The following is a 12,136-nucleotide window of genomic DNA, read 5'->3' as shown; positions in this document are numbered from 1 at the left end:
GCCCTTGTCCTTCTAGTTAGTAGAGGTCGCGGGTTTGGAAGGTGCTGTCTAAGGAGCCTTGGTGCATTGCTGCAGTGCATCTTGTAGTTGGTACACACTGCTGCCACTGAGCGTCGGTGGTGAAGGGAGTGAATGTTTGTAGATGGGGTGCCAATCAAATGGGCTGCTTTGTCCTGGATGGTGTCGAGCTTCTTGAGTGTTGTTAGAGCTGCACCCATCCAGGCAAATGGAGAGTATTCCATCACGCTCCTGACTTGTGCCTTGTAGATGGTGGACAGGCTTTGGGGCGTCACGAAGTGAGTTACTCGCCTCAGGATTCCTAGTCTCTGTCCTGCTCTTGTAGCCAGAGTATTTATATGGCTACTCCAGTTCAGTTTCTGGTTAATGGTAGCCCCTAGGATGTTGATAGTGGGGGATTCAGCGATGGTAATGCCGTTGAATGTCAAGGGGAGATGGTTAGATTCTCTCTTGTTGGAGATGGTCATTGCCTGGCACTTGTGTGGCGCGAATGTTACTTGCCACTTATCAGCCCAAGCCTGGATATTGTCCAGGTCTTGCTGCATTTCCACACGGACTGCTTCAGTATCTGAGGAGTCACGAATGGTGCTGAACATTGTGCAATCATCAGCGAACATCCCCACTTCTGACTTTATGATTGATGGTAGGTCATTGATGAAGCAGCTGAAGATGGTTGGGCCTAATACACTACCCTGAGGAACTCCTGCAGTGATGTCCTGGAGCTCAGATGATTGACCTCCAACAACCACAACCATCTTTCTTTGTGCTAGGTATGACTCCAGCCAGCGGAGGGTTTTCCCCCGATTCCCATTGACCTCAGTTTTGCTAGGGCTCCTTGATGCCATACTCGGTCAAATGCTGCCTTGATGTCAAGGGCAGTCACTCTCAACTCACCTCTTGAGTTCAGCTCTTTTGTCCATGTTTGAACCACAGCTCAAAGGTCAGGAGCTGAGTGGCCCTGGCGGAAACCAAACCGAGCGTCACTGAGCAGGTTATTGCTAAGCAAGTGCTGCTTGATGGCACTGTTGATGACACCTTCCATCACTTTACTGATGATTGAGAGTAGGCTGATGGGGTGGTAATTGGCCGGATTGGACTTGTCCTGCTTTTTGTGTATAGGACTACCTGGGCAATTTTCCACATTGCAGGGTAGATGCCAGTGTTGTCGCTGTATTGGAACAGCTTGGCTAGGGGCACGGCAAGTTCTGGAGCACAGCTCTTCAGTACTATTGCCGGGCCAAATGGCCTCTTGTGTTGTATAGGTCCCTCAGTTTTCTATTTGCATACTTTCCATATACTCACAATTATAATTATGCTATACATATTGTATAGTAACATATCGTAGCATCATGATTATGTTACTGGACTAGTAATCCAGATGTCTGGATTAATGATCAAGCAATATGGGGCAGAATATTAACCTGAAAATGGGGTACATGGGGGTCTGCTGCTGGTGCAGGTGGGGAGTTGAATCAGCAAAATAAAAACACTGCCATGTTGGAAACCTGACATGATTCCATTTGCTTCCGTCTTTAACCCTTGTGCATTTGGAGGTGTGCGGGAAACACTACGTCAGGAGGGTGGGCCTGTTATTTGAATACGTAAACAGGCAATTAAATGAAAATTTAAACCAGCAAGTTTCCTGAAGATCTCGCCAGGATCAGCAAGGTGAGAGCACAGCAGAGATTGATGGCTCTGTGGAATTAACACGTTGGAAAGCCTTCAAAAATTGAAACAGAACAGCTGCTGCCCTGTCTATGTAAAAGGCTCACAGGACTTGTTCTGAGAGTGTGTTTTCACTGCTTGACAGGTAGAAAACACAAGTTCCATACCTGAAATACCTTGACATTGTTGAAGTCATTTCTGTTATCTTGGACTTTACTCACTTTGATCCCCGCTGTCAGCCTTCACTGCAACATACAAGAACATAAGAAATAGGAGCAGGAGTAGACCATATGGCCCATCGAGCCTGTTCCGCCATTCAAAATGATCATGGCTGATCTTCGGCTTCAATTCCACTTTCCCACCCGCTCGCCATACCCCTTGATTACTGAGCGACTAAAAATCTGTCTATTCCAGCCTTAAATGTATTCAATGATGGAGCATCCACAACCCTGTGTGTGGAATCAGAGGAGATAGGGGAAGCGTTAAATGAATATTTTGCGTCAGTATTTACAGTAGAGAAAGAAAATGTTGTCGAGGAGAATACTGAGATTCAGGCTACTAGGCTAGATGGGATTGAGGTTCACAAAGAGGAGGTGTTAGCAGTTTTTGAAAGTGTGAAAATAGATAAGTCCCCTGGGCCAGATGGGATTTATCCTAGGATTCTCTGGGAAGCTAGGGAGGAGATTGCAGAGCCTTTGTCCATGATCTTTATGTCATCATTGTCGACAGGAATAGTGCCGGAAGACTGGAGGATAGCAAATGTTGTCCCCTTGTTCAAGAAGTGGAGTAGAGACAGCCCTGGTAATTATAGACCTGTGAGCCTTACTTCGGTTGTGGGTAAAATGTTGGAAAAAGTTATAAGAGACAGGATTGATAATCATCTTGAAAAGAATAAGTTCATTAGCGATATTCAGCACGGTTTTGTGAAGGGTAGGTCGTGCCTCACAAACCTTATTGAGTTTTTCGAGAAGGTGACCAAACAGGTGGATGAGGGTAAAGCAGTGGATGTGGTGTATATGGATTTCAGTAAGGCGTTTGATAAGGTTCCCCATGGTAGGCTATTGCAGAAAATACGGAAGTATGGGGTTGAAGGTGATTTAGAGCTTTGGATCAGAAATTGGATAGCTGAAAGAAGACAGAGGGTGGTGGTTGATGGCAAATGTTCATCATGGAGTTTAGTTACTAGTGGTGTACTGCAAGGATCTGTTTTGGGACCACTGCTGTTTGTCATTTTTATAAATGACCTGGATGAGGGTGTAGAAGGGTGGGTTAGTAAATTTGCGGATGACACTGAGGTCGGTGGAGTTGTGGATAGTGCCGAAGGATGTTGTAGGGTACAGAGGGACATAGATAGGCTGCAGAGCTGGGCTGAGAGATGGCAAATGGAGTTTAATGCGGAGAAGCGTGAGGTGATTCACTTTGGAAGGAGTAACAGGAATGCAGAGTACTGGGCTAATGGGAAGATTCTTGGTAGTGTAGATGAACAGAGAGATCTTGGTGTCCAGGTACATAAATCCCTGAAAGTTGCTACCCAGGTTAATAGGGCTGTTAAGAAGGCATATGGTGTGTTAGCTTTTATTAGTAGGGGGATCGAGTTTCGGAGCCACGAGGTCATGCTGCAGCTGTAGAAAACTCTGGTGAGACCGCACCTGGAGTATTGCGTGCAGTTCTGGTCACCGCATTATAGGAAGGATGTGGAAGCTTTGGAAAGGGTGCAGAGGAGATTTACTAGGATGTTGCCTGGTATGGAGGGAAGGTCTTACGAGGAAAGGCTGAGGGACTTGAGGTTGTTTTCGTTGGAGAGAAGGAGGAGGAGAGGTGACTTAATAGAGACATATAAGATAATCAGAGGGTTAGATAGGGTGGATAGTGAGAGTCTTTTTCCTCGGATGGTGATGGCAAACACGAGGGGACATAGCTTTAAGTTGAGGGGTGATAGATATCGGACAGATGTCAGAGGTAGTTTCCTTACTCAGAGAGTAGTAGGGGCGTGGAACGCCCTGCCTGCAGCAGTAGTAGACTCGCCAACTTTAAGGGCATTTAAGTGGTCATTGGATAGACATATGGATGAAAATGGAATAGTGTAGGTCAGATGGTTTCACAGGTCGGCGCAACATCGAGGGCCGAAGGGCCTGTACTGCGCTGTAATGTTCTAATTCTAATTCTAACCCTCTCGGGTAGAGAATGTCAATGATTCGCAACCCTTTGAATGAAGTAATTTCTCCTCATCTCAGTCCTAAGTGATCAGTCCCTTAGCCTGAGACTGTGGCCCCATGTTTTTGATTCCCTGATCAGCAGAAACAATCTTTCAGTGTCTACCCTATCCAGCCCCTTGACAATCTTATGTTTTTTTTATTCATTCATGGGATGTGGGTGTCGCTGGCTAGGCCAGCATTTATTGCCCATCCCTAATTGCCTTGAGAAGGTGGTGGTGAGCTGCCTTCTTGAACCGCTGCAGTCCATGTACACCCACAGTGCTGTTATGAAGGGAGTTCCAGAATTTTGACCGAGCGACAGTAAAAGAACGGCGATATAGTTCCAAGTCAGGATGGTGTGTGACTTGGAGGGGAACTTGGAGGTGGTGGTGTTCCCATGCATTTACTGCCCTTGTCCTTCTGGTTGGTAGAGGTTGTGAGTTTGGAAGGTGCTGTCTAAGGCGCCTTGGTGCATTGCTGCAGTGCATCTTGTAGATGGTACACACTGCTGCCACTGTGCGTAGTTGTGGAGGGAGTGAATGTTTGTAGATGGGGTGCCAATCAAGCGGGCTGCTTTGTCCTGGATGGTGTCGAGCTTCTTGAGTGTTGTTGGAGCTGCACCCATCCAGGCAAGTGGGGAGTATTACATCACACTCCTGACTTGTGCCTTGTAGATGGTGGACAGGCTTTGGGGAGTCAGGAGGTGAGTTACTCACTGCAGGATTCCTAGCCTCTGGCCTGCTCTTGTAGTCACGGTATTTATATGGCTACTCCAGTTCAGTTTCTGGTCAATGGTAGCCTCGAGGATGTTGATAGTGGGGTATTCAGTGATGGTAATGCTATTGAATGTTAAGAGGAGATGGTTAGATTCTGTCTTGTTGGAGGTGGTCATTGCCTGGCACTTGTGTGGCGCGAATGTTACTTGCCACTTATCAGCCCAAGCCTGAATATTGTCCAGGTCTTGCTGCATTTCTACACGGACTGCTTCAGTATCTGAAGAGTCACGAATAATGCTGAACATTGTGCAATCATCAGCGAACATCCCCACTTCTGACCTTATAATTGAAGGAAGGTCATTGATGAAGCAGCTGAAGATGGTTGGGCCTACGATACTTCCCTAAGGAACTCCTGCATATTTGAACCAAGGCTGTAATGAGGTCAGGAGCTGAGTGGCCCTGGCGGAACCCAAACTGAGTGTCACGAAGCAGGTTATTGCTAAGCAAGTGCTGCTTGATAGCACTGTCGATGACACCTTCCATCACTTTACTGATGATTGAGAGTAGGCTGATAGGGCGGTAATTGGCCGGGTTGGACTTGTCCTACTTTTTGTGTATAGGACATACCTGGGCAATTTTCCACATTGCAGGGTAGATGCCAGTGTTGTAGCTGCACTGGAACAGCTTGGCTCGGGGCACGGCAAGTTCTGGAGCACAGGTCTTCAGTACTATTGCCGGAATATTGTCAGGGCCTTTGCAGTATCCAGTGCCTTCAATCGTTTTTTGATAACACGCGGAGTGAATCGAATTGGCTGAAGTCTGGCATCTGTGATGCTGGGGACTTCAGGAGGAGGCCGTGATGGATCATCAACTCGGCACTACTGGCTGAAGATTGTTGCAAATGCTTCAGCCTTATCTTTCGCACTGATGTGCTGGGCTCCCCCATTGTTGAGGATGAGGATATTTGTGGAGTCACCTCCTCCAGTTAGTTGTTTAATTGTCCACCACCATTCTGGATGTGGCAGGACTGCAGAGCTTAGATCTGATCCATTGGTTATGGGATCGCTTAGCTCTGTCTATTGCATGCTGCTTATGCAATTTGACACACAGTCCTGTGTTGTAGCTTCACCAGGTTGACACCTCATTTTGAGGTTTCCCTGGTGTTGCTCTTGGCATGCCATCCTGCACTCTTCATTGAACCAGGGTTGGTCTCCTGGCTTGATGGTAATGGTAGAGTGGGGGATATGCTGTGCCATGAGGTTACAGATTGTGGTTGAGTACAATCCTGCTGCTGCTGATGGCCCACAGCGCGTCATGGATGCCCAGTTTTGCATTGCTCGATCTGTTCGAAATCTATCCCATTTAGCACGGTGGTAGTGCCACACAACACGATGGAGAGTATCCTCAATCTGAAGGTGGGACTTCGTCTCCACAACGACTGTGCGGTGGTCACTCCTACCAATACTGTCATGGACAGATGCATCTGAGGCAGGCAGATTGGTGAGGACGAGGGCAAGTATGTTTTCCCCTCTTGTTGGTTCCCTCACCACCTGCCGCTTACCGAGTCCAGCAGATATGTCCTTTAGGACTCGGCCAGCTCGGTCAGTAGTGGTGCTACCGAGCCACTCTTAGTGATGGACATTGAAGTCCCCCACCCAGAGTACATTCTGTGCCCTTGCCACCTCAATACTTCCTCCAAGTGCTGTTCAATGTGGATGAGTACTGACTCATCAGCTGAGGGAGAGCAGTAGGTGGTAATCAGCAGGAGGTTTCCTTGTCCATGTTTGATCTGATGCCATGAGACTTCATGGCGTCCAGCGTCGATGTTGAGGACTCCCAGTGCAACTCCCTCCCTACTGTATACCACTGTACCACTGCCTCTGGTGGGTCTGTCCTGCCGGTGGGACAGGACATACCCGGGGATGGTGATGGCAGTGTCTGGGACATTGTCAGGTCTGATGCCGTGAGTATGACTATGTCAGGCTGTTGCTTGACTAGTCTGTGGGGCAGCTCTCCCAACTTTGGCACAAGCCCCCAGATGTTAGTAAGGAGGTCTTTGCAGGGTCGACAGGGCTGGGTTTGCCGTTGTTGTTTCCGGTGCCTAGTTCGATGCCGGGTGGTCCGTCTGGTTTCATTCCTTTTTATTGACTTCGTAGCAGTTCGGTACAACTGAGCGGCTTGCTAGGCCATTTCAGAGGGCATATAAGAGTCAACCACATTGCTGTGGGTCTGGAGTCACATGTAGGCCAGACCAGGTAAGGACAGCAGATTTCCTTCCCTAAAGGACATTGGTGAACCAGATGGCTTTTTACAACAATCGATAATGGTTTCATGGCTATCATTAGACTAGCTTTTTAATTTCAGATTTATTAATTGAATTCAAATTCCACCTTCTGCTGTGGTGGGATTTGAACCCATGTCCCCAGAGCAATATCCTGGGTCTCTGGTCCAGTGACAATACCACTATGCCACTGCCTCCCCTTAATGTTTCAGTGAGATCACCTCTCATTCTTCTAAACTCTAGAGAATAAGGGCCCAATTTACTTAACCTCTCATCATAGGACGACTCCCTCATCCCAGGAACCAATCTAGTGAACCTTTGCTGCACTGCATCCATTGCAAATATATCCTTTCTTAAATGTGGAGACCAAAACTGCACACAGTAGTCCAGGGGTGGTCTCACCAAAACCCTGTACAATTGCAGCAATACTTCCTTATTTCTGTACTCCATGCCCCTTGCAATAAAGGCCAACATGCCATTTGTCTTCCTAATTGCTTGCTGTACCTCATGATTCTTTCTGCGTTCCTTGTACAAGCACACCCAAGTCTCTTTGAACATCGACACATACAAGTTTCACACTTGAAAAAAAAATATTCTGCTTTTCTATTCTTGCGACCAAAGTGCATAACTTCACACTTCTCTATATTATACTCTATCTGTCATCTTGTTGCCCACTCACTTAACCTGTCTATATCTCTTTGCAGCCTCTCTGTGTCTTCCCTACAGTTTACCTTTCCACCTTCCTTTGTATCATCAGAAAACGTAGATACATTACTCTCTGTCTCTTGATCTAAGTCATTAATATAGATTGTAAATAGCTGAGGCCCCAGCACTGGTCCGTGCGGTACTCTCCTATTTACTGCCTGCCAACTTGAAAATGCCCTGTTGATGCCCACTCATTGCTCTTGAGCTAGGATTTGAAACATCAGATTGAATGAGTAATTTGGAGAAAGAAATTGATCCCTAAAATTGTAAAAAATTAAATAAGCAGGTTTTCTCATCCTTTTCTTCTCTACGGTGCTGAAACACTGAAAGATATGGTCACATTTGACGCAGTGTTTGTAGAACAGGGAGAGGTATCATGAGATGGCTTAAATCTGTTTAGTATGGAAGACTTAGAAGCTGTGGCTACCCAGGTGGGAGCAACATTCAGGCAGAAAACAAGGAAACCTCAGATCATTCGGAATCTAGCTAATCATTTTAAAATTCACCCAGAATCAGAAGGAATGGGCATGGAATCCAAAGAACAAAAAGAACAAAAAACAGTACAGCACAGGAACAGGCCATTCGGCCCTCCAAGCCTGCGCCGATCTTGATGCCTGCCGAAACTAACACCTTCTGCACTTCCGGGGCCCATATCCCTCTATTCCCTTCCTATTCATATATTTGTCAAGATGTCTCTTAAATGTCGCTATCGTATCTGCTTCCACCACCTCCCCTGGCAGCAAGTTCCAGGCACTCACCACCCTCTGTGTAAAAAAAACTTGCCTCGCACATCCCCTCTAAACTTTGCCCCTCGCACCTTAAACCTATGTCCCCTAGTAACTGACACTTCCACCCTGGGAAAAAGCTTCTGACTATCCACTTTGTCCATGCCGCTCATAACTTTATAAACCTCTATCATGTCGCCCCTCCACCTCCGTCGTTCCAGTGAAAACAATCCGAGTTTTTCAAACCTCTCCTAGCTAATGCCCTCCAGACCAGGCAACATCCTGGTAAACCTCCTCTGTACCCTCTCCAAAGCCTCCACGTCCTTCTGGTAGTGTGGCGACCAGAATTGCACGCAATATTCTAAGTGTGGCCTAACAATGGTTCTGTACAGCTGCAACATGACTTGCCAATTTTTATACTCTGTGCCCCGACCGATGAAGGCAAGCATGCCGTATGCCTTCTTGACTACCTTATCCACCTGCGTTGCCGCTTTCAGTGACCTGTGGACCTGTACGCCCAGATCTCTCTGCCTGTCAATACTCCTAAGGGTTCTGCCATTTACTGTATACCTCCCACCTGCATTAGACCTTCCAAAATGCATTACCGTACATCTGTCCGGATTAAACTCCATCTGCCCTTTCTCCGCCCAAGTCTCCAACTGATCTATATCCTGCTGTATCCTCTGACAATCCTCATCATTATCCGCAACTCCACCAACCTTTGTGTCGTCCGCAAACTTACTAATCAGACCAGCTACATTTTCCTCCAAATCATTTATATATACTACAAACAGCAAAGGTCCCAGCACTGATCCCTGCGGAACACCACCATTCACATCCCTCCATTCAGAAAAACGCCCATCCACTGTTACCCTCTGTCTTCTGTGACTGAGCCAGTTCTGTATCCATCTTGCCAGCTCACCTCTGATCCCGTGTGACTTCACCTTTTGTACCAGTCTGCCATGAGGGACCTTGTCAAAGGCTTTACTAAAGTCCATATAGACAACATCCACCGCCCTTCCCTCATCAATCATCTTCGTCACTTCAATCAAATTAGTAAGACACGACCTCCCCTTCACAAAACTATGCTGTCTCTCGCTAATAAGTTCGTTTGTTTCCAAATGGGAGTAAATCCTGTCCCGAAGAATCCTCTCTGATAATTTCCCTACCACTGACGTAAGGCTCACCGGCCTGTAATTTCCTGGATTATCCTTACCACCCTTCTTAAACATTGGCTATTCTCCAGTCCTCTGGGACCTCACCTGTAGCCAATGAGGATGCAAACATTTCTGTCAAGGCCCCAGCAATTTCTTCCCTTGCCTCCCTCAGTATTCTAGGGTAGATCCCATCAGGCCCTGGGGACTTATCTACCTTAATGCTTTGCAAGACACCCAACACCTCCTCCTTTTTGATAATGAGATGACTGAGACTATCTGCACTCCCTTCCCTAGGCTCATCATCCACCAAGTCCTTCTCCTTGGTGAATACTGATGCAAAGTACTCATTTAGCACCTCACCCATTTCCTCTGGCTCAACGCATAGATTCCCTCCTCTGTCCTTGAGTGGGCCAACCCTTTCCCTGGTTACCCTCTTGCTCTTTATATATGTATAAAAAGCCTTGGGATTTTCCTTAATCCTGTTTGCCAATAACTTTTCATGACCCCTTTTAGCCCTCCTAACTCCTTGCTTAAGTTCCTTCCTTGTGTCTTTATATTCCTCAAGTGCTTCATCTGTCTTCCAGCCCTTACAAATGCTTCCTTTTTATTTTTGACTAGGCTCACAATATCCCGTGTTATCCAAGCTTCCCAAAACTTGCCAAACTTGTCTTTCTTCCTCACAGGAAGGCCTGTTGGGAGGCGTGTTGTAAACTCCCAACATTGTGACTGCACCCTTCCTATTCCTGAGCTCCACCCATATTGCCTCGCTGCATGACCTCCCTGAGGTGTCCTCCCGCAGTGCAGCTGTGATATTCTCCTTAACCAGTAATGCAACTCTCCCACCCCTTTTACATCCCCCTCTATCCCGCCTGTAGCTTCTAAAGTATGGAACATTTAGCTGCCAATCCTGCCCTTCCCTCAACCAAGTCTCTGTAATAGCAACAACATCATATTTCCAAGTACTAATCCAAGCTCTAAGTTCATCTGCCTTACCTGTTATACTTCTCGCATTGAAACAAATGCACTTCAGACCACCAGTCCCGCTGTGCTCAGCAACATCTCCCTGCCTGCTCTTCCTCTTAGTCCTACTGGCCTTATTTACTATGTCCTCCTCATTTACTTCACTAGCTGTCCTACTGCTCTGGTCCCCCCCCCCCCCCCCCCCGCCACACTAGTTTAAACCCTCCCGAGTGACGCTAGCAAATCTTGCAGCCAGGACATTAGTGCCCTTCCAGTTTAGATGCAACCCGTCCTTCTTGTACAGGTCCCATCTGTCCCTGAAGAGAGCCCAATGGTCCAGATATCTGAAACTCTCCCTTCTACACCAGCTGCTCAGCCACGTGTTTAGCTGCACTATCTTCCTATTTCTAGCCTCACTGGCACGTGGCACAGGGAGTAATCCCGAAATTACAACCCGAGAGGTCCTGTCTTTTAACTTTCTACCTAACTCCCTAAACTCCCCCTGCAGGACCTCATCACTCTTCCTGCCTATGTCATTGGTACCGATGTGTACCACAACCTCTGGCTGTTCACCCTCTCCCTTCAGAATGCCCTCTGTCCGTTCAGAGACATCCTTGACCCTGGCACCAGGGAGGCAACATACCTTCCTGGAGTCTCTTTCACGTCCACAGAAGCGCCTATCTGTGCTCCTGACTATAGAGTCCCCTATAACTATTGCTCTTCTGCGCTTTGTCCCTCCCTGCTGAACAACAGTGCCAGCCGTGGTGCCACTGCTCTGGCTGCTGCTGTTTTCCCCTGATAGGCCATCCCCCCCTGAAAAGATAGCCCTAAACTCCAAGAAGACAGCGGCCTTGCCTTGTGAAAATTGGAATTGCAGTTTCAAAAGGAAAAGAGGAAAGAGATGCAACTGGAAAGAGAGGGGCGATAGTTTGAGTTAGACAGGCTGCAAGCACAAGATGGGAATGCCACCAGCAATTCAAATAAAAGCAAAATACTGCGGATGCTGGAAATCTGAAATAAAAACAAGAAATGCTGGAATGACTCAGCAGGTCTGGCAGCATCTGTGGAAAGAGAAGCAGAGTTAATATCAAATCCAATTTAGAGCAAAGCTTTGATGTTTCGAGACACTCCTTTTTAGTGCCAAAATTTACTGAGGAAGAGGTTGAGGAAATTTTTTAATCTCGAGAAAATTGCCACCAGGTTAAAATGGTCAAAAGACCCTCCTTTTACAAGGCAAGTTAGTGGGAGAGCTCGTGAAGCCTATTCCATGTTGTCAGAAGAAAGCTCCTTCAATTATGAACGACTGAAGCTGCTATTTTAAACACCTACGAGTTAGTCCCTGAGGCATTTCTAAACTTTTGCTGATATGCTCGGAAAAGACATGCCCAAACCTTTATTGAATTTGAAAGAGTTGAACACGTGGCTTTCGATCGCTGGATAAGATCTCTCAAGTTAAACCTCTCAGGAAAGTTTGAGAGAGATGATTCTAATAGAAAAAAATTAAAAGTAGTATTCCCATTAACATAAAGACATATATTGAGGAACTAAAGGGCACAAGACTGAGTGAAGCTGCTGCAATGGCAGACAATTAGAGCTCACACGTAAATCCTTTAATCAAGGCAAACCCTTCCATAATAATCCCCAGAGGTCCAGGAAGGACAGAAAGTGGGATAGTGACAAAAATAGATGCTCGTGAAAGAGAAAATAAGAGTGA

The 12,136-nt window shown here is 46.8% G+C and overlaps 1 protein-coding gene across 4 annotated transcripts in view; it reads left to right on the top strand.

Moving 5' to 3' along the window:
- The window catches only part of lrrk1 (leucine-rich repeat kinase 1), a 269,006-nt gene that overhangs the window by 49,187 nt on the left and 207,683 nt on the right, over positions 1–12,136 (top strand). The window lies entirely within an intron of this gene.

This window comes from Heterodontus francisci, chromosome 38, assembly GCF_036365525.1.
Source record: "Heterodontus francisci isolate sHetFra1 chromosome 38, sHetFra1.hap1, whole genome shotgun sequence".
NCBI classification, from domain to species: Eukaryota; Metazoa; Chordata; class Chondrichthyes; order Heterodontiformes; family Heterodontidae; genus Heterodontus; species Heterodontus francisci.
This window is presented reverse-complemented; position numbering and strand designations above follow the sequence as displayed.